General features: G+C 45.5%; 1 protein-coding gene across 2 annotated transcripts in view; it reads left to right on the plus strand.

Annotated features, from left to right (window-relative positions):
- Positions 1–21091, plus strand: part of LOC134438509 (centrosome-associated protein CEP250) — a 209862-nt gene that overhangs the window by 22585 nt on the left and 166186 nt on the right. The window lies entirely within an intron of this gene.

Below are 21091 nucleotides of genomic sequence, written 5' to 3' on the forward strand. Positions count from 1 at the left end.
ATTGCCAAAGAAATGAATAGGACTTTTTGCGGAAGTCCCAGACCTCGTGGATTTATCGTGTTATGCAATGCAATCGCCTCTCGTGGATTTATCGCGCTATGCAACGCAATCGCCTCTCTATCCGAGAACGAACGTCTGTGTTATTAAAGAGGGAGCGTACCTATGTTCCCCAGGTCCTATGTTCCCCGGGTCCTATGTTCCCCTGTCTTTGTATGGGAGCGAGGAACATAGGACCCTTTTCTAAAAAAGGGTTCTATGTTCCCCGCATGTTTCCAAGTTTTCAAATTGTGCCGTTCCCAAAACCATCCCTAAACCTAACCTGACAGAAATGCAATGTTTCTGAGTTGTAAATTTGTGCCCTAACCAAAACTATCCCTAAACCTAACCTGTCGGAGGTGCAACAACAACCTGTGCTTTGCCATGCGGCAGCAGTCTACTTGGAAGCAGCGGGGAACATAGAACCCTTTTTTGAAAAAAGGGTCCTAAGTTCCCCGCATTATATGTTTCCGAGTTTTCAAATTGTGCCCTTCCCAAAACCATCCCTAAACCTAACCTGTTGTAATGCAATGTTTATGAGTTTTCAATTTGTGCCCTGACCAAAACTATCCCTAAACCTAACCTGTCACAGTTGCAACAGCAACCTGCACTTTGCCATGTGGCAGCAGTCTACTGTGAAGGAGTGGGGAACATAGAACCCTTTTTTGAAAAAATGGTCCTATGTTCCTCAGTAGAGGGGAACATAGGACCTGGGGAACATAGGACCCGGGGAACGTAGGACCCGGGGAACATAGGGATGACCCCATTAAAGACAGTCAGCCGACTTCCAGGTGAAAATCGATCATTTCCGCAAGTGTCTGACAAACGAGCACAACGTGACACTACCATACACAACATGGATGAAATCTCCCTCACCTTTTGATACCCTCATGGGCTGAAGTGTCTCAGAAAAGGCGGTAAAAAAAGACCGTGAACTGCGTGCTGTGGAGACGGAAAAAAGTTGCCTTGAAACCTCCCACGGTCCAAACGCAAAACAATGGCGAAAAATTGAATGTTGTTCTGACTACAGAGCAACATGGCGCGTTATCACTGTTATCACTGTTATCACTGTTATCACTGCCTCTTCTTCTTTTTCTTCTTGTGGTTTTATGGCGGTTGGCAAGCCATCTTAGTTGGTGCATTACCGTCACTGCTTCAGATGCTGGTTTATAAAACAAAGCTGTCTTCGAGCAGCAGCCTACCATGCGGCAGTTATCAGAACACAGATTCCATGGATAGCTTTTAACCTTTCAAAAATGTGCGACAAATAGTCCGGTGCAACGTATATATGTTTTTTTTCATCTTCATAATGCATTTTTGGCCTGATGCGACTTAAAGGGGTATGCCACTATTTTGGGGCTTAATACAGTTAAAATCGTTGGCCAGGGTTTATAAAGGTGGTAAAGTCTCTTATTTTTCATGTTAAGGGTTGTCTTGCTTTAAGACAAGTTAAAAGAGGGAATATGTCCCAAAGCTAGTGAAAGTCAATGGATCCGTGTAGCATGCTACAATGCTACATGGATCCATTGACTTTCACTAGCTTAGCGACATATTCCCTCTTTTAACTTGTCTTAAAGCAAGACAACGCTTAACATGAAAAATAAGACACTTTACCACCTTTATAAACCCCAGCCAACGATTTTAACTGTAGTAAGCCCCAAAATAGTGGCATACCCCTTTAAACTCCTGAGCGACATATAGTCCAAAAAATACGGTAAGTCGCTTTGGATAAAAGTGTCAGCTAAGTGAAATGTAATGTAATGTAAAAAAACCTTGCCCAACATTCAGATATAAACGTACACACACACGCATTATGCACGTATGCAGTACAATTATGCCATTGTTTTTAACATCCTGTAATTCTGCAGAATGTGCAAACTGTACACCTACAGTGTGAAAGGGTAGGATAACCCAATATCCCTTTGTCAGAGAAGATTAGAATCCTTGAGAAAAATGCAATGGTCTCATTACTATGCGCTACACATGTTTCACCCAACCTCCTGTTCCCTCAGCTCCGAAAGTCGTCTTTCATGTTCAGAACACGCAGCTGTGTGGACGTAAGGTGTTTCGAAAATCTTGTTTTGTTTTAGATTTATCCTGCGTTATTAATCCCCACCATTCCGGTGTTCCATTGTGAGGGAGGTGTTTACTTTGCGCTGGTGATGGAAGGCCGAGAGGGCCGGAGGGTTTGGCTTGGACGGGCGACAGGTCTGCAGAGTGCATGTTAGTTGTATTTACATTGGGCTGCTATTTTGCGATTTGAGCAGCAGCGGCGGGAGTGGGGGTCTCGGGCCTCGGGCCCTGCTCTTAACTGGGCTTAAGCGGCTACAGATGCACGCTGCTGGCTTCACAGGGCTCCCGTGTTTTGGTTGGCCCCCGCCGTCGAATAGCAACTTACTACTTGAATATCACACATCACTTACGCAAGCATGTGTAACGCACGCACGTACGAGCGCGTACACACACACACACAGGCGCGCACGCACACACACACTCACACACTTTTAACTTACTTCTTGAGTGTTAGACACTCTCTCTCACACACACACACACACACACACACACACACACACACACACACACACACACACACACACACACACACACACACACACACACACACACACACACACACACACACACACACACACAAGCAAAACTAAGAGATATGAGCTGTTTGATCCAATTAAATATCATGGGCCTTTAAGGGGGAAAACTGCACTCACAGCAGATTTTTGTCAGCAGAGGTCATTTTCCTAAACCTCTTGCTACCCCCCCTTGTCTCTTGTCTACTCCGAGGGAAGATTTTGGCCTTTCTCTCTGGGTGACTGGCAGCCTCATGCAATTTGGTGGGGGGGTCAGGCTTTGTGGATGGGGATCTTTTGACAGGCTTGTAAATTTTTGAAGCGCACATAATTTGGCCTGGTGACAGCCCCCACACTCGAACTCTTGGCATACTTCAGAGCAGCGAGACCCCTGTCTCTATTAAATCAGACATACGTGCCTGTCCTGGCGCTTCACATATCAACTTTGGCTCATCACAGTGGAGCATCCGCAGCATGCTACACGTTATCATTATTTTTTCAGTTGCTTGTTTTTTTATGATGAAGATTACAGTGCACTCACTGTGTATGCTTTTCAGGAAATAGAAAAAGACTCCGGTAGCAGGCACTTTATTCGCCTCTTTGTCGGTGTGTCTACATGTCTGCATAGCATCATGCACTAAATATGCCAGCACTGATTCTTACTCCAGCCTTAAGATGCAGTGTAAGTACAGTGTACAAGTATTTAGCATGTTGTTTATACACACTTAACTACACTGTACATCGTGATGCAGACACATTAACAGGGAATATTGGCTTTGTTAGCATTTAATATACGTAGACTAGTTAAAATATTAACATAATTATTATTTCATCAGTCCAAAGTAGCTATGCTTTCCTCTCTCCTCTAATCTGTACAAGATAGAAGCAGATTATAGGTTTAATTATCGTAAGTGCAGAAGGTACAGAGTATGACATCTAGCCAATTGATACTGCTTCAATGTTTGTGGTCAGTGTTTGTATTGTGAAATTCAAACATCGTTGGCCTGTTTCTATTAAATGCGTTTCTTTGGAAGGACACATCAGGCAGGTAAGTTACCTGCCTAAAGTAAGCTCAAAACTTCTATATATCTTCTTCAAAACTTCGTCTATATCTCAACATTGTGTGTCTTTGCTATGCCAATGTCATGCAACACAATGTTATAACGGCTTTGTGCACCACCTCGCAACAAAATCTTATCACATGCCATGGGGCTGGGCATCACTTTTGACGTCATGATGTCGCTCGTAGTCCTGGCAGATATGGCGCTTAGTACTAGGCTATGAGCTGAGCTGTAGGCTCCACGGTGCAGCTGCAGCAAGGGAGCTGCTGTATGGGCCCAGGCTGCCTGCTGCAGTAATGAGAGAGTGAGCTGTCAAAGGCGCGTGTGTAATGGCTCCCCTGCCAGCTGCCCAGTTCAGGCCCTGTGGGAGGAGGCACTGAGGAAGGCACACACACACACACACACACACACACACACACACACACACACACACACACACACACACACACACACACACACACACACACACACACACACACACATAAAACCACACACATTCACACACTTACACATACATTCTTCTGCTACCCTGATCACAGACAGCAAAAGCCCTATGCTTTCCCTCGGCTCCTGTCTCACTCATGCCCGCGCTCTGGAGAAGCTGCAGATACTGGCTCTCCAAGGGTTGCTTCACACCTCCCATCCTCCCCTCCTCTCTCTCCTCTCCTTCCATCCATCCCTCCCTCCATTCTGCGCTCATTCGCTCCCTTCCTCACTGGAGGTGCGAGGCCTCGCACAGGGACGTTACTCTCCGCTGAATCAGGCTGTCTAAAGTGTCAGGCCCTCATGTCATGTTGCAGTCTACTGTATATCTTAATGGGTCCTTGACAGCGCTGGCTTCGTGTGCGAGTGGGAGACTCTGCTTTGTTTCTGCTGTAGAACTCGTTCTGGAAAGAGCTATGTACTGTATCTCCTCTCCTATGTAACATCACCAGGCTTGGTCATTAAGTTATGTTTCGATCATTTGAAATTGGCATTAAATATGGAGGATGGGGACTAGTAGGCCACTTTTTCTTGAACCGATGTCTCAGATGTTTATTACCGTGCTGGTTTTTTGAGTGGTATGCCTTCATTGCAGTCACTATTAAGAAACACCAGTGGTTTATTGTCATTAGGCCTTGGCATTAGGTCTTCTACACAGCTACCTTTCACTAAGAGAATTAATTAAAGCAGAGCGGTACAAGTAAAAAAAAAAAACATGACCAGGTCGCCAATTTTTCATTTGGTAAGGTAATTAGGAAAGTGCAGGTAAATAAAAGGACCACTGACTGCATGGCCAAGAAATAATCTCAGAGAGAATTATTTATGACATCAGAAGAAAGTAAAAATCACATGTACCGTTTGACTGCAGAAGACCTTGAGAAAGACGATTTACTAGACCGTTGATTTATGGTGCAGTATTTAACTATGCAGTGATACCTGCATAAATATGACAGCCTTAGAGAAGTTGCCAAAAAATCCTCCCCTGGATCAAAATCATGAATCTCGGGGGTTCCAGTTTGCATGTTAGCAAGACAACATCTTGACAAGCTTGATGCATTCTGGACAAAAGTCCAAGGGGCTGAATTTGTAACGCATATGACACTTTGGCTGTAATTAGTTGAAGAAATGTATTGCAGCATCTTATAAAATCAACACCTCTCCAACAATGAAACATTCAGGCTTAATGCTTAGGCTTCCCTCCAGTGACATGCATGAGATTTTGAATGGCAAAGGAAAAGATAAACATAAACATTGTGGCATATGTCAAAAAAGCTGAAGATGAAAAGACGATGGCTTCTGCAATAAAGATTCTCAGCAAACATCAAAACCCATAATGGACTTCCTGCAGAGGTGAAAGCTGGAGGTTTTGCCATGTCCTTCACAGTCCTCTGACCTGGCTACATTAAAAATTCTTGTGATGGAGCTCAAGAGAGAAGTGTATGCATGTCAGTCCATGAATCACACGGAACCTTTTGGAAGGAAAAGTGGACTTTTCTTGCCAAAGGAGATGTTTCTAAATACTAATCTGCAGGGTATTTTAACATTGCTTTGCAACCTAGTGAAATGTTAACATTAGTAATATTACATTTGGAAGTCAGATGATGCTTTTAATCGCCTAGCACAATCATTGACTGTACTGTAACAGAACATTTTGAGCAGAGGTGCCAAGGCTTTACATGCCACTGTGCATCTGCAGACAGATCAATCACAGCAAGCCAGAAATGAAACAGCCCACTTTGTACTCGTCTCTCCTCACACCCCCATATATAAACAGAGCTCTTTTGCAGCTCTCCTGTTACCACAGACACCATATAAGCCATCCTCGCCACCGCTAATAACATCCGCTTTCCGGATTTAAAGGCGCATTATCATATTGTGTGGATGATTGACAGTTGACCTTCACACGAGTTTATAAAAAGCCTGCGAGAATGTGTAGGTCACCTCCATCGCCCTGGCAACGCCGCATTAATACTAATCTGATAGAATTACCAGGAACCAATTAATCTGTGGCCTAGCCTGGGCAGCTGTTGCAGAGATAGTGTTACTTTTCCCTGTGTTGCCGCCATCGCCGCCGTTTATGTGAGCGTGAACAGACTGCTGGGCGCATGAGGCATTTCTCTTGTACACACACACACACACACATTCTGTCTCTCTCTCTCACACACACGCACACACACACACACACACACACACACACACACACACACACACACACACACACACACACACACACACACACACACACACACACACACACACACACACACACACACAGACAGTCTCTGACGCCTCAATACAACATTGAGTGAGAGGCCGAGGGGTGACCGTCAGGAGAACACCGTGGGAACATTTAGGTTGGGTTACACTGCCCCTGCTTGGCCTGAGCGGGAGTGCCAAGCCTGGATCTGCTGCGAAGCCCGCTCATTATCAGACTGCAGAGACGAAAGAGGGGGAGACACAGAGCGAGTGGAAAAGGCCAGCGTTTAAAGGCAAATTAGCCCAGTGTGTGTGTCTGTGTGTGCATGTGTGTGGGTAGACTTCCCAGTTCTGGTAGTTGACACAGTCATATATGGAAGGGAAAGGAAGGGAAGGGAACGGCAAGGCCAAATTACAGTACAGTATTGGGTCTCATGCACTTGGCGCTCGCACAGAGGCCACTGCTTGACAACTTTTCGTGCAATTAGGCCATGGCAGTATTTTTACCCAAACTAATGAGCATGTTCGCTTTGGCGGTTTCCGCATTAGCCGAGGTTATTTGGATCCCATCATCGTATACCCAAATTGTGCAGTGACGCACTGTCATTGTTCCCACTGTCCCTTGTATTTTTGGAGATGGAGGGATCAGCGGATCAAGTGTGGGATTTCTGAGGGCTCCCCTGAATGTAACGATATAGCCTGCTAAGGCTTGGAAACCTTAGCCTACTTTCCCATATTGGGAGCCCAGACATCCCTGAGAGCCATTAATGTGTGTGTTAAACTGTTTAAGCTCGGAAAAGGGAGTGCGGCTCCTGAAATAACAATGTGCTTGGCAGGGAAGAGCCGCATGAGCACACATGAAAAGTAGCCTTGCCATTTGGACAGCAGAGTCTTTACACGATAAATGAGCTAGATACACTGGCACATTGTCACCTCCTGTCTTTTGTGTAGTAAGTAGAAAGTTCAGCCTGGCTATTTTTTTGGGCCGACTGTGAATTATATATGTAAACTATTTAGCTTTCAGTGTGGTAAACCTATGAAATGTTATTTTGAATCACACTCAAGAGTTTTTTTTGTTACAGTGTATTAGTTATTTTTTGTGTGGCTGTTGCGTGGCCACCCAGTGACCTACCTTTGTCCTTTAATTCTTTAATTAATACTTAGCCATGCAATCACACAGCACTATTTTCACAACACACCGAGAGATTAATCAAGACTGCTTGAATTTCAAAAACATTGATTAGCCTCTAACCCGGGCGACTGGATGACCTCTAGTATTTAGCTCGAGAACAATTAAAATGATTGAGACTAGCTCTTGATGCAATCAGTCATCCCCCAGCCCTCTCCTTTTCCTTGAATGGTACAAACACTGACTGCTTCCAAAATGCTTGTCAGTGCCCCTACAAGTGCCAGCTGCTGCACCACAGCTCGCCCCTGGTCCTCTGACCGACAGACTCCCTCACTGCCACGGCTGGGGGAAGCTTTGAGCCAAGCCTCTGGAGGACATGATGGCCTCTGGTACTCTGACAAGGTCAAGTGCATTTGAAGTGCTGAGTGACTCAGATGTTGGAAGACAACACAGTGTCCAAGATCCCCCTCTCAGCAATAAAGCGCCCCTTCCAAAAAGCCCTGGTTCCCTCCCCAATGTTCTTGCAGCCCCCATGTGTGTTTGTTTGCCAAGTCCCAGAATTTCAGGCGATGCCGTACATCCGTTTTCAATCAGTGACTAATGCGTGCAGCCAAGCCAGCAGATGACACGATTAGCGTCGGGTTTTTACGAGCGTTGTGTTGTTGTCGATTGTTTGGGATGTTTTTGCTGTCTCTGCCATGTAAAATCCCTTTTATAGCTTCCAGTCAGTCTGTAGTGGTTTATTGCTCCATATTTCACACAGTCCCACGAGCCTGCTACAGTATGTTTGTTTTGTTTGATGTCATTTGTCAGAAAGGCATCAGGAAGGTGGACTATACCATTACAGAGCTGCAAGTGGGGGAGTTGCCTCAAATTCCACTTTGACTTTTTTTAAAAAAAAATCACAGTATCGCTACGATAGTGGTGTTGAATGGATTGAATGGAGTGAAGTGTGGGTGGTGATGGTGGGGGCATTTGGAGGGGTGATTTTAATATGCAGTCAGTCCTCTGTCCTCCAGACTTGAGTTTCTTTTGTTGTTTTCTTTTCAAATGGAACACCAGGGATATGTGCGATAATTAAACATTTTGAAAGTGGTTAGAGCTGAGAAAATGAGGGCTGTGTTTGCGCAGGGAGAGATAACATTCCCAGACTGTAACAAGAGCACGGGCGGCAGCGCCAAACAATATTGCTTTAGCGGTGGGTCTGCATAATGAAGCGGACCCTTATGCATATTAATGAAAGCACTCTGCATAATGTGTTCTCCATGCGACACGCGGCAGGCAGTCTGCAGACACCCCTCGGCTCCACTTTACCTTTCGTGTTTCCGAATAAAAATTATTTACATGTGCATTCCGTGCATACAGACAATCCCAATTAAAGCCCCCATCCCTCTCCGTCTGTGCCCATACCTTTGCAGTCCACACAGTGCCCTCCCACCAATCCTGCCGCGTCCCCCTCCCTCCTCGGGCTGTGTACCAATGGCCTAACCCTTTTCTCACCCCTCCTACCTTTGCCACCCAAACACGCGTGGTTGTTTAAAAACATATGGCAGTGGGTTGTGCATGTGATGCCAAACGAGGTCCTCGTTACCTCCTCCTCCTCCCTCCTCCTCCATCCTCCTCCTTTTTTCCACGCTCTCCCTCCTCCTCCGTGTGATTGTGGAAGCTTTTGGAAGTACTACAGCGACATCTGCATGAATCGTGCCTCCAGAGCGCCAGCCTGATACCCAGCGCCAGCCTGCACTGCCGCCAACGCTACCGCTACTGCTACTGCTACTGCTACTGCTATGGCTTCCGCGCTTCGCTACCTCTGCCAACCCCACACCCGCCGGCCCACCCCGTGGCTCTTATTACCGCCGTTAACACACAGGACTAATTGTGGAGTTCACGGTCATTTGCATATCCTACCGTCACCCAAGGGTATTTGGCACACGTAAAAAGGAGGAATTTGGCTAGGATCGCACAGTTACTGTTTTTGAAGGGAGTTGAGCACTTCGATTACATCTTGCTTTTTAACGGAGCAAGCTGTTACCTGGAAAATCTTTTTTGCCATATTTGTCTATATTGGCATGTTTAAGTTTTGTTCTTATTTTCAATGTACAGTATTATGTCTCACTGTTTTTTGTTATGTTTTACTGGATCCACAGGACAATGACAAGGCCTTTACAAATCCCCTTTTATATATATTGTGTGCAAACACGTTATGTGGTTTTGCTGGATCACTGTTTGGGTAAGCCTGTTCTTGGCGTGTGTACTAAACCTTTTTTTGGTGAAAAGACTGGAGTCAGACTTTGTTCATAATGCAAAGAATGGGTTTGGTACAGTCCAAAGCAGCCCACTGGGAGTCTCACTCTCTCTTACAGTGCTGTTTCTGCACTCCTCAATTAATACTGCATGCGTTGTGTGTCGTGGGAACCCACAATGGTCCTCTTGTGTCCCTTACAAAAAGGACAGTGTAGCAGACAGAAGGGGGGTAGACAGGAGTATAGTTGGTGGGTGGGTGGAACGGGTTTGAGTACCAAGTCTGAATAAGAGCCATAGTATTATTAATCCCTAATGATTTAATACATGCAATCAGGTCCTGGCGAGCATGCTAATTTGGGCATAAATTACACGGCATCTGTTTCAAGGGCCAGGAAGTGGTGAAAAGCAGATTGGGAGGAGGATTTAGTTTGGTCTTCCCCAATAAAAGCTGGCAAAGGCTGTTGGAGAATGCCCTCTGGCGTTTCCCACGGTTCTCCCCGGTGCCCCAGGGCTCTTGTCGCCCGCTGCTGGACTGCCAGCCTTGCCAGCCTGTCTCTGATGTGCCCCAAGTCTCATGCCATCCACCTGCCACACTGACTAATGCTGGCCATCAGGTCTAATTTACTTAAAATAAACATATGTAACACATTAGAAATAGTATTCTACTGTTTGTGACTACATTGAAAACAAAAATTAAAGACACAGCTTGTAAAAAAAAACCATGTTGCCAAAATGAAAATCTGTTGTAAATCGGGTCGCGTAATTATACATTTTATATACGATAATAAAAAAACAACAGTCCCGTAATTAAAAACGCGAATATGGGCGCAAAATTTGCATACACACACACACGTCCACATACAATATGTATATTCTCCCTCCTAGATTGGAAGACACTCAATTAATCCAAGCCTGAAAGGTTGTGCGCACCCACTTTTTTTTTTAATTAACGTCGTATTAAAACGAATTGGCACATTGGTGGAAAGCAGCCATGCAGCTTTGAAGATTGCCATCGCATAATGAGTTGCTCTTTTCTTTTTTTTTAACACTTTGTGCTCCTCCATTCCCGCTCCCCACTCGCGCCGCTGCCAGTTGCCAGTGTGCCTTTAGCGATTTAATGATATGCAAATGAAATATGCATAAAACCATTCTGCTGTACGATGATTAAGCACAGAGGACATTAGCCAGTGCCCCGCTAGAGTCTCTCCTGTTGTCTCTTCTCCATTCCGCTTCGCCCGCCAAACGACACCACTGTAACAGAGCTCAACATTTAACAACGCGGGAAGACTAATCATTTTAATAATGACGGTAATATCCAATCGGCAGAAATTAAATCCTGGATCAGGGTTTCTTTCCCCCCCCTTCAATCCGGTGTATTGTAAGATCCACATCCAAGGAAAGCAGTGGTCCTGGCTGCTGTAGTATGAGGCAAGAGAACTGAGAGAGCAGAGACAGACAAGGTTTTCCTGGGGAGGACTTGGAGAGACTAGCATTGCCGGAGCTTTTCTCTGCTTGTTTTCAAGTAGTGTAGTGTTATATGAACACTGGCTGCAGGAGCATAGAAAAATATACTCCTTTTTCTTTCTCTCCTTCCCCCCCTTCCCCCTGATGTCTGCCAGCTCTTTTTTTCCCTTCGCTTTTTTTGTAATCCATTTGTATAATGAAGACGTGGCGCAATTAACATCCCCTGTGGAATTAAAATAAAAGGTAGATCATCCGACCCTCATTAACTCCAAACGATTATAATATCCACATGCGTTCCGCAGCCAACGATATGAAAAAAAAACAGGCACAACAAGAATTAAGAATTAAAATCGTTAGCGGTATTTGTGATTAGTGCAGTTTCCAGCGACCACACTGGCGATGCCCAAAAAGATGCCAACATTTGCCCCATCCCCATCCTCACTGGTGGCAAGCTTGGCTCTGTCAACTTGGTGGTTATGCCAAGGCAGTGTAGGAAGCACAAAGATCTTATAATCCCTCCCTTTGGATGCCTTCTTCAATTATTCATATTCCTCAATCGTGCCCCCTTGTCCAGCACAAAATCCCACAAGATGAGAGAGGGTGCAGAAAGTTTGGGGTATCCATACAGCCAAACACCCTCCCCCGATCCGCTCGCTAATTGCTCTTTAATTTATCCATGGTGCGTTCATTAATGTAAACGAACCAAACAAGCCGCCTGTCTTGCTCCATGTTGTCATGCCCGCTCCTGGACGTGGCGCGCCGTGCCAACGGATCTTGTGCGAACCCCCGGCACAGTCTTCCGAACTCTTTGGATGCTGTGACCCATGAATTGCCCGGTAGTTATTCTTTGAGCCCGCCTGATGGTGGGAACCTCCAAAAAACAGGCTGGGTGAAGTATGGCCGTCTTTGGTTGGTTGGCAAGGAGATGGCGGAACAACCCCTTCAAACATCCCCCCCCCCTCCAATAAAAGGGGAATAACAAAAAAGAAAGATGCTTAAAATCTTGCCTCTGCCCCCCACCCCCATGTTTGACTGAGTTTTAGGCGGGTTGCATTGGGAGGGTACCGCCTCCCCTGGACTGCCACCCCTGGACTGCCACCCCCCTTCTTCTGTGCCCCCTCCACCAGGGTCCAGCATACCTGCTGTATGTGTGGCATCCCCCATGCTTGTCTTCCACACTGGTGCAGGGACTGTTGAGCCCACAGCCTAACCCATTCATCTCCTTGGCGATTGTTGTGAATGTAGATAAATCGCAGTCTGCCAGGATGCCAGCCTGCCAGCCTGTTTGCCCTTGTCTGGTACAGTTCTGCTCCTGTTCAGTGCTGAAGTACACTTTCAGGCTCTCTTACAGTTGCGGTGTTTCACATTCTTGTTTATATAAGTCATGTAATTTCCTTCGGTGCCGGGATCGGGTTCTTCATCAAAATTCAGCGGCGATTTCTATTAAATCGGCTAACTTCTCCTTTTTAGCGCCACGTTCAATGATCATTAGCGATAATTACGAAAGAGGGGGAAAAAACTTCAATTAAATCCCATTCAGTCCGCTGATTATAATTTGCCATCTGATTAGTATGCATGCTCATGTTTGCTGATCCCCCCCCTCTCTTTTGTGTGTGTGGCTTTAGTAAACAGCTGCTGTTGAGCCGTTGGCATAGTCCCCTAGGTCCTTCTCCTCCCTCTCATGTTGGAAGGCAGGCGATTGGCAGTAGCTGAATTGCTCATGGTAGACATTCCTCACCACAGAGCCTGGCAGACGGCTTGACGAGGTGCTGTAGTGCTTCAGAAGATTGTGGTTTCATTTGAGGGGGGTGGGGGTGGGTGGCACGCTGTTCACACCCCTCCCCTTCCCACATAACAGTTTGCTGCTTTTGTTTTGTTATGTGTTGTGTGTGAGCGTGTGTGTGTTTGTCTTCGTTTTTGCTTGTAATCCAGTCTGCCCCCCTCTTTTTCTTTATCAAATTTGTCGCGCTAATTAATGGAACAAACTTTTGTCACCATAATTAGTCTCCAGAAGCAAGCTGCCATCTTTTGTTTGTCCCTCATTGTCTTTATCTTTGCCAACCGACCCGCGGCGAGCAGACCATGCCTCGTCGTTGTGCGCCATCTCCATTTACTCCTCTATCTTTCTGCGACAGATGCCACCCCGATTGCTGCTGGCACACCGCTCGACAAACATGGGCGCCATGTAGCCTCCGCGTTGGTACGTTGCGGCCGAAAGTCTCTTTCGTCGCTAATCCATATCCATGCAGTCTGTCCCTTTTTCGAAAAGATAGCAATTTCTGCGTAACCCTTCCATCCGTCTTCGGGTGTGCCACAGCTGCCAGCCACCGAGCAGGTTGGCATGGTATCTGCTGAGTAGTTGCCTGGCTGGCTGGCTGCCTGGCACAGCAAAGGAGCTTGAGAAAAAAGGAGAGGAGGCTGAGGAAAAAAACGAAACCGGGGGAGGTGCCTTGCCATGTCCCGCCCCTTATACCCGGTTGATACCCTCAGGACAGTGCCACAGCCCAAAGTTTAGTGATGCTTGGTCCCCTGCCAACCTCTGTTCCTCAAACATCCCCAGAGGTACAGCCGATTCTCGCTCGTTGCCCCCTGGTATCCATTGCGGTGGTATTGCCCGCGTCTTGCCAATGTCTTGTTGGTGAAGAACAAAAAAGTCGCATTGCATTGTTTTTGTTGTGCCCTCTTTCTTTTCTGTACCCAGTTCATGTTTTGGTGCCAATCGTTCCATCTGAACTGCGTTGAGGTTGCCGAAGAGCCACCTCATGGTCCTCCGAATCATCCGAAGCCGTTTTGGAAGTTTCCATAAGCAGATGTTCTCCTGGCGTCTTCCGCTGCTTTGGGCTAAACATGTGCCTTTGGCTTTGGAATCGCATGCCCCCTCCCATTTAGCAAAGTCTTGTTTTTGGGGTTACATCTGCTCCTTCGGATAAAACAAACAGAAAAGCCCAAAAAAGTGGAGCGTTGCCAAAAAGCCGCCAAATGGCGAGACACCCCCGTTGTCTCGCCGCTACATCTAGTCGCGTACGCTTGAGAATGCGCACCAGTCCGCCTTGGCGCTACCACGGAGTAGATGGCACAGTGCCAGCTTCTCCCTGCCATCATCCGCATTCGCAGCTTGTTTCTCTTTTCCTCGCCCACCCCCCCATCTCTCTTCACGTACCCTCCCCTTTGCCTCTCATCCTTGCTTGCTCCATCAAGCCCCCCCATCCTACCCCGCCCTCGCCCACCCTCGTTTTTGTTCTATAGGCTTGACTTTAATTAATGTGCGGGTTAATTGATTCCCAAAGCTGATGAATTGCTCTCAACACCACCGCTCACAGCCTGACTACCCCTTCTGCGGTTGTCTGCTCGCCCTCTCGCCTGCCCACTTGCCCGCTTGTCTGCCTGCCTGCCTGTGTCCTGCGCACCCCCTGAGCTTGGCACCGCCTGAGTCTGAACGTTACTTGTGGTGTCAGAGAAAGCAGCACTCAACTCCTGTTGTGGTGCTACAGACCTGAGTGAGCCCTGCGAAGGAGCTCAAGCTGCTTATAGGACTACAGCTGACTACAGTTGACGTTGCACTGATCCCTATGCAGGATCTTGCAATGGCATTTTGTTATAAATAATCAAAGTCCTCCTGCAACCACCTCCCACCCCTTCCTTGTCTTCCCCTTCTCCTCCCTCTTTCACCCTCCCAGCTTTACCCTCCCTCTCACAGCCTCTTCACTCTTGTTCTGACTGTTAACTACACACAGTTCTGCTTACAGCTCTCATACCAACTCATATTCTATGCTGCTTTTCAAAGTCAGTATCGTTGTGAATTTTTGTGTCTTTTCGCGTCTAATTTGTGTAAACGTAGTCACGTTTTAATTGATATTTGAAAGCTATGATGAAGATTCAAGGCGATGCGATGTTAATTGTCGCCCCGAAAACACTTTGTGTACTTGGTTTGGTCGCTATATTAATTGTCTTTTTTTCGCATGTCATTAGCCATCCCTGCAAACGTTAGCTCTGAATTAGCTAAAATTAGCTGTGTCTGTCATAGTTAATTAAATAATTATCGTGGCCATGCCACTTTCCTGCTTTCATTTTCTCAATTGCGCGCTGACGAATGGGGGAGACACGGTTAAAAGAGGAAGATAGAGGAGCTTTTAATTATTTAATAAAAGGCGTCCCCCTCCCCCTGGCACGCTGGTCTTAATTAGTCCAAATGCAGCTTGAACTAAGACGAAAGTCAGCACAGATTCATTAAGAGCGAATCGCTTTCAGACACACACACACACACACACACACACACACACACACACACACACACACACACACACACACACACACACACACACACACACACACACACACACACACACACGTGCTTCGTGCATTCGCAAAAAATCTTTTTTCTCGCCCTCTCTCATGCCTTCAGATAGGTGTCAAATACTATTCAGCGTTCCAATTTTCCTTCTTTTTTAGTTTGTACTGGTGTATTTTGCCAGATGTGTTTGTGAGGGCTTTCATACTAATTCTTTGTAGCCACCACAGATAGCTGGATAAGCGTGGGTTTGTCGTAGCAAGTAGTCCTGTTGTGGCGGGGTGCTGGGTTGGCACACTCCTCACTGGGTCTCAATGCGGCATTCTTCCCTCTTTCTCACCCGTTTGTTTTTTTTCTTCCGTTATTAAATAAAAGGGAGGCATGAAGCAACTGAGGCAACAAGAGGAATCCATTATGCAAATCGCCTCACTATTTGCATAATGTCTTATGCCAGGAATATGCAAATGAAGTGTATAATTTATGAGTGGCTCCGTCTGTCTCAGAGTGTTCCCATAACTTACAAAGAGAGATTCTTTTTTACTCTCTTGCTCTGTCTCTCTCCTGTGCCTCCCTCACTTTCCCTCCCCTCCTGCCTAAGCTGGCACACGACACACGCACAGCACACGCGCCTGCTCTATACCCATACAAAACAAGCGCGGTGCGCATTCTGATATGGGGTTGGTGGCTGTGTCTCGTCATGGGGTGGGAAAAAAAACTTGTGGGGTAGGATGGGGGTTGGGGGGTGGTGGCAGGAGGAGGAGTGGGAGGTGTAAGAGAGGGGGCACATTAATCCACCCCACAAAGCAGCTGTAGCAGAAGCTAATTTTCTAAAACAACAGCGAAACGAATAAATTAAGACACACGCCAAAGCCGGGTGTGAGAAAGTGGGGGGTTTTAATGCAAATCGCTCTTTTTGTCTTTTATTCTTTTCCTGGGGGTGGGTAAGGTCTGACTTCAACGCCACCTTCATCTCCGCATTTGCCCACCCAGACCGGTCTCTGCCCGTCAAGGGAGCGGGTACGTCCCTCCTTCCAAGCTGGAGTCTCCGCGGAGGCTGCGTGTTGCAGGCATGTACATGGGCACATGCAAGAAGGAGAGCAAGCGAGCGCAAGCACGCAACGAGAGGGAAGATACATCCTGCAATTAGCAAATTTATCTTAAGGTGTGTGTGTGTGTGTGTGTGTGTGTGTGTGTGTGTGTGTGTGTGTGTGTGTGTGATTGAGCCAAATTGTGCACCCAGGACTGCCAGTGAAGAGACTGCTGCTATTGCTCCTTGCCCAACCCAGCTTGGCATCTCGTTACTGCCCCAAGGACTACCCAGTGGACGGTATGCTTTCTTCTAGCCTCTGCCAGCTTCGTCTGCTACCTGGCTTGGGCTGTCTCACTTTCTGCTGCCATGGGAATGTCTTTGTGCCGTTGTAAGCGCCGGCCTGGTTTGTATACTTGATTCCTGCTTAACGTCTGTTAGTGACACTTTGTGTGGAATCTGAAGACCGAGGTGAATGTCAGATAAGAGGGGTGAAAGCAGATGCCTACTTTTCTTGCTGCTCTCCAAAGTCATGGGATTGGTGTGCTACCAACAATGACTTTTTTGGGGTGGGGGTTGCTTCTCGGGGTCCCCAAGGCCTCCATCTGGAAAGGAACATTTTTGTCCAGCTTTTTCCTGTATCTGGATATATGTTGTTTATTTCTGTAATCTGCATTGCATTGTTGAGGACCATATAACATCTTCACCAAATGGCACTGACCTGACCTGACTTTTACCTGTTTCTTTTGTACTTTATGCATTGTGCCGATGCGCACCATGCCTTAGCATCTCTCGCTACAATGGACAGTCCTTCGCACAGGGGGTGTGGTACTGCCCACTGAACTGGGCACGGATGCTAAGGGGGCAGTGGTGGAAAGATGGAATGAGGCGCATGTCATCAAGGCTGCCTTGACACATGAATACATGGGATTGTATCATAATGGCGGAGCTGTATTGGAATGTTGAAACCTCTGCATATGACTCTTATCTGCATGGAAAGTCTTAAGGACTGTTCCCCGCACTCCCGTGGCAACTGCGGTTAATTAATATTCAGAGATCCTTATCTGCCTCCGCTTAATTCATCATGCTGCCTTGGTTACAGTAATTGTTTTGTTAGCATTTTCTTAAAAGAAATCACTGGAACACATTGTACAATGTTTTAATTGGTGGCATCATTTTGCAGTCGTCTTTTTTGTGTTTGTATCCGTTCTGCTTGGTTTTAAGTGGGCAGCAACATATTTAACTACTTGAATGCATGCTAATGAGAGGTTAAATGCGGTCTTGTGCATATTCACAAGGGTGATGGATGGAGGACCGATACGCGGTTAGTTAAAATAAATTATTTTCATTGAAATTTTAAATGAAATCACCTTAAACTCGCGATGGTGGCATAGGAGGTGTAAAACTATAATAGCTTTGAAGGTGTGAAGCATGCCAGAGTTAAAGAGATAAAGAAATTAAGTCTGTACAAGTGAAAGGACTGCTGTTTACCAAAGATAAGCTATGAAATTGCATGAAGTGGCCGTACTGTTCGTAATTACTGCTACTGTAATTTACTGGCCCACTCAGTATGCATCACATCCTGCTGTGGGAATAGATTTTTTTCATGTTGCAGTTGACAGTGAACCAAAGTGAAGATTTTGTGTCTGGTCTGCTAAAGGAGAATAAAACCTCATGATACCTCATCCTGTTTGAAGGTGTTTATATGAATTTCTTTTTTTTTTTGTTCTACAAGCAGGGATGATAGAAATGCGAACTTGATCGAATATTTTCATGCAACACTACAAAGGCCTTTGTTGATGGTCTCACAAGATAATTTCTAGCTGATAATATTGGGCTGAAGTTTTCATTGTCACTATGTTTTTTTTTAAACCATAACAGGAATTGGGATAAATTGCAGGATAAAAAAACCCACAAGATTTTGCCAAGATTCAAAGAAAATGATTTCTTATTTTACATGATGCCAAGTTGAATATGGCTGTAGTTCATGCAAGTTAATTTGAAGTCTTCAGCTGGTACTGCAAAAGGTGAAAATGAGTGTCAAAATGGAAAGTAAACAACTTTTAAGTGCCCTCTCCACATAAAAGTTATCACATATACTCATGTCACTATCTCTGGCTGTACACATTTCTACTAGCACCATGGTTGCTTCAACCACTGACTTTATTACAACCATCATCACTGATTCACTCAGTTACTACTACACTGCTATAGCTACTATTTCTACTACTACAAAACAACTGCTACTGCTACTAGTGCCATTACTACAGCTTACAATATTACTACTTCTTCTACCACTATTATTGTAGATTTCAGAGAAAATTTAGCTCGTCAGTAATGGACATAGTGTTGGTTGTGCTAATGAGTTGACGCTAATTAAAATGCATGCACAGTCTCATTGAATACATTCTCTCTCCTTTAGTAGCGTCTAATTCAGTGGGATTCATTTGTTAAGTTAATTAGATCACACTTTGCTATAGATTTCCTGCAATTTGATAGTTTTATTCAGTGACAAATGAAGTGTTCCCACCCCAAAGCCAGCAGTGGGCTTGAAAAAAAGCCCAGCAGGATGTGAAATCACAATTAGTGACTGTGTTGAGTGGGAGTTCTTAAGTGGCGGGTGGGAGAGATAGGCTGTTTATTCTGCAGTATGCGTCAACATCATGTGTTATAAAAGCCTATTTTTGTCTACCTGGCACAGTTGTGGACATCATGAAATGTGTAGCTGTTCACAGTATAACGAGCACTTGGTCATTTTGTTGGCTCCTCTTTTTGCTCATTAAACACACAGCCTTGCCCTTCTTGGCATGGCTCACACTAAGCACACGTGCCATATCCTTTCTCATATGGAAAAATTATAACGGACACTTGTTTTGCCATCTCGAAGAAAAAACTCTGGGATTGCATAACAGACGGGAGTTGTTCTACTGACAAAGAAGGTTTTGTGCAGGGATGTCAAACGTAGGGCCCGGGGGCTGGATGTGACCCGCCAGATGGTTTAATTCGGCCCCAGACTTGGGGGAAAAAAGAAATAATGTCAAAAAAGAAGTAAGTATCTAAGCCATTACAAAGGTGCTGCAGGTGTCTGAGACTTCAGGTTTTCAATTCTTGAGTACGAATTTGCCTTTTTGCTTGCCATTTACAGTCAATGCTCCTGATTTAACTGCTGACATCCACCTTGAGATGATTGACTTGCAATCAGATTCTGAAATTTTGAAAAGATTTTGAAATTACGTTACTGGGTCCAGGTTTGGCCCACATGAGATCAAATTGACTGCATGTGACCCCTGAGCCAAAATGAGTTTGACACCCCTGGTTTAGTGGATGTCATCAATAAGCACTACAGTAGCATTGCACCAACTTTCCCATTTAAGAAGGACATACATTATCAGGTTTGTGTAGGTACACTACATGTGCTATTAAAGCAAGAACATATCAGCAGCCAGATGGAAAGGGCTCATAGAATCACAATGTTCCCGAACAAAACTGTCAAGTGACTCGCAGTAAATGAATGAAAGTGTTTTTGTCCGGTTGCCTCAATGTGTTATTGAGGCAGTAGAGATTTTGTATAATATAGACTCTTGAGAGAACTGAGAAAGACATACTGTACAATGTAATAATTTTACATTGACCGCATTGGCACTTGCCCTTAAGAAACAAACGCCTCTATTTAGCGCTTCTCGCTATATTCGTTTGCAGCCCTCTGACCTCCCAGATAGTGTTGTATGGCGTCTGTTTTTTTCCCTTATTTGATATTTCCATAATATTACAGTTGATGTGTTCCTGCATGGACTATTTTGCTTAGGCAAGCTGGGTGATACAAACCACAAGCTTACCACCAGTAGGCCCCATGCATAAATAATAGTAGCTCATAAATGTGAAAAAGCAGGAAGATTGGCCGTCATTCAGAACTGTTGCTCAACCACTGTTCTGATTTTCAAATCGCGTAAATATATTTCTGGAAATTACATCTTCCATTTTGTTTTTGTGTGTAAAACGCAGCACATTTCATTCTTGAATAAATTCTCCAGTAATGTGTGGCTCTTTCCCCTTGGCGTTGGCTGTACTACAGTGAAGAGGTTGAAGCAGTGCTCACCACAGGCCTGGAGGACTTGGGATTCTGGCCTTGCCTTAGCCTGATAAAGCCCAAACACTTATCACACATGATTGATTTGTTTATTCCTTGTGAACTGGCCCACTCATCATGTGTCTTATCCCTGACTGCAAGCACTGATGTGTTTTCCCCTCTCCTCCCCTCCCTTCCCCTCCCCTTCTCTCTCTCTCCTCCTCTCTCTCTCCTTCTCTCTCTCTCCTCCTCTCTCTCTCTCTCTCCATTTATTTCCCCATCTCATTCCTTGACTCTCTCTTCCTCCATCCCGCTCCCTTCAATCTCCCTGTCTGACCATCTCTATGTGGGCTCGCCAAACTTTTTTTTTTTTTTTTGAAATTTATTCTGTTCCTATAGATATATTCAGTCACTGTAAAAATGACAATAAGCAGTCATCACTCTTCTCGCCACCTTGATGCTTGATATGCTGATAAGGCCGTGGTCCTTGGGAGCTCAATTTCTCACGGTGA

This window comes from Engraulis encrasicolus, chromosome 22 (assembly GCF_034702125.1).
Source record: "Engraulis encrasicolus isolate BLACKSEA-1 chromosome 22, IST_EnEncr_1.0, whole genome shotgun sequence".
NCBI lineage: Eukaryota > Metazoa > Chordata > Actinopteri > Clupeiformes > Engraulidae > Engraulis > Engraulis encrasicolus.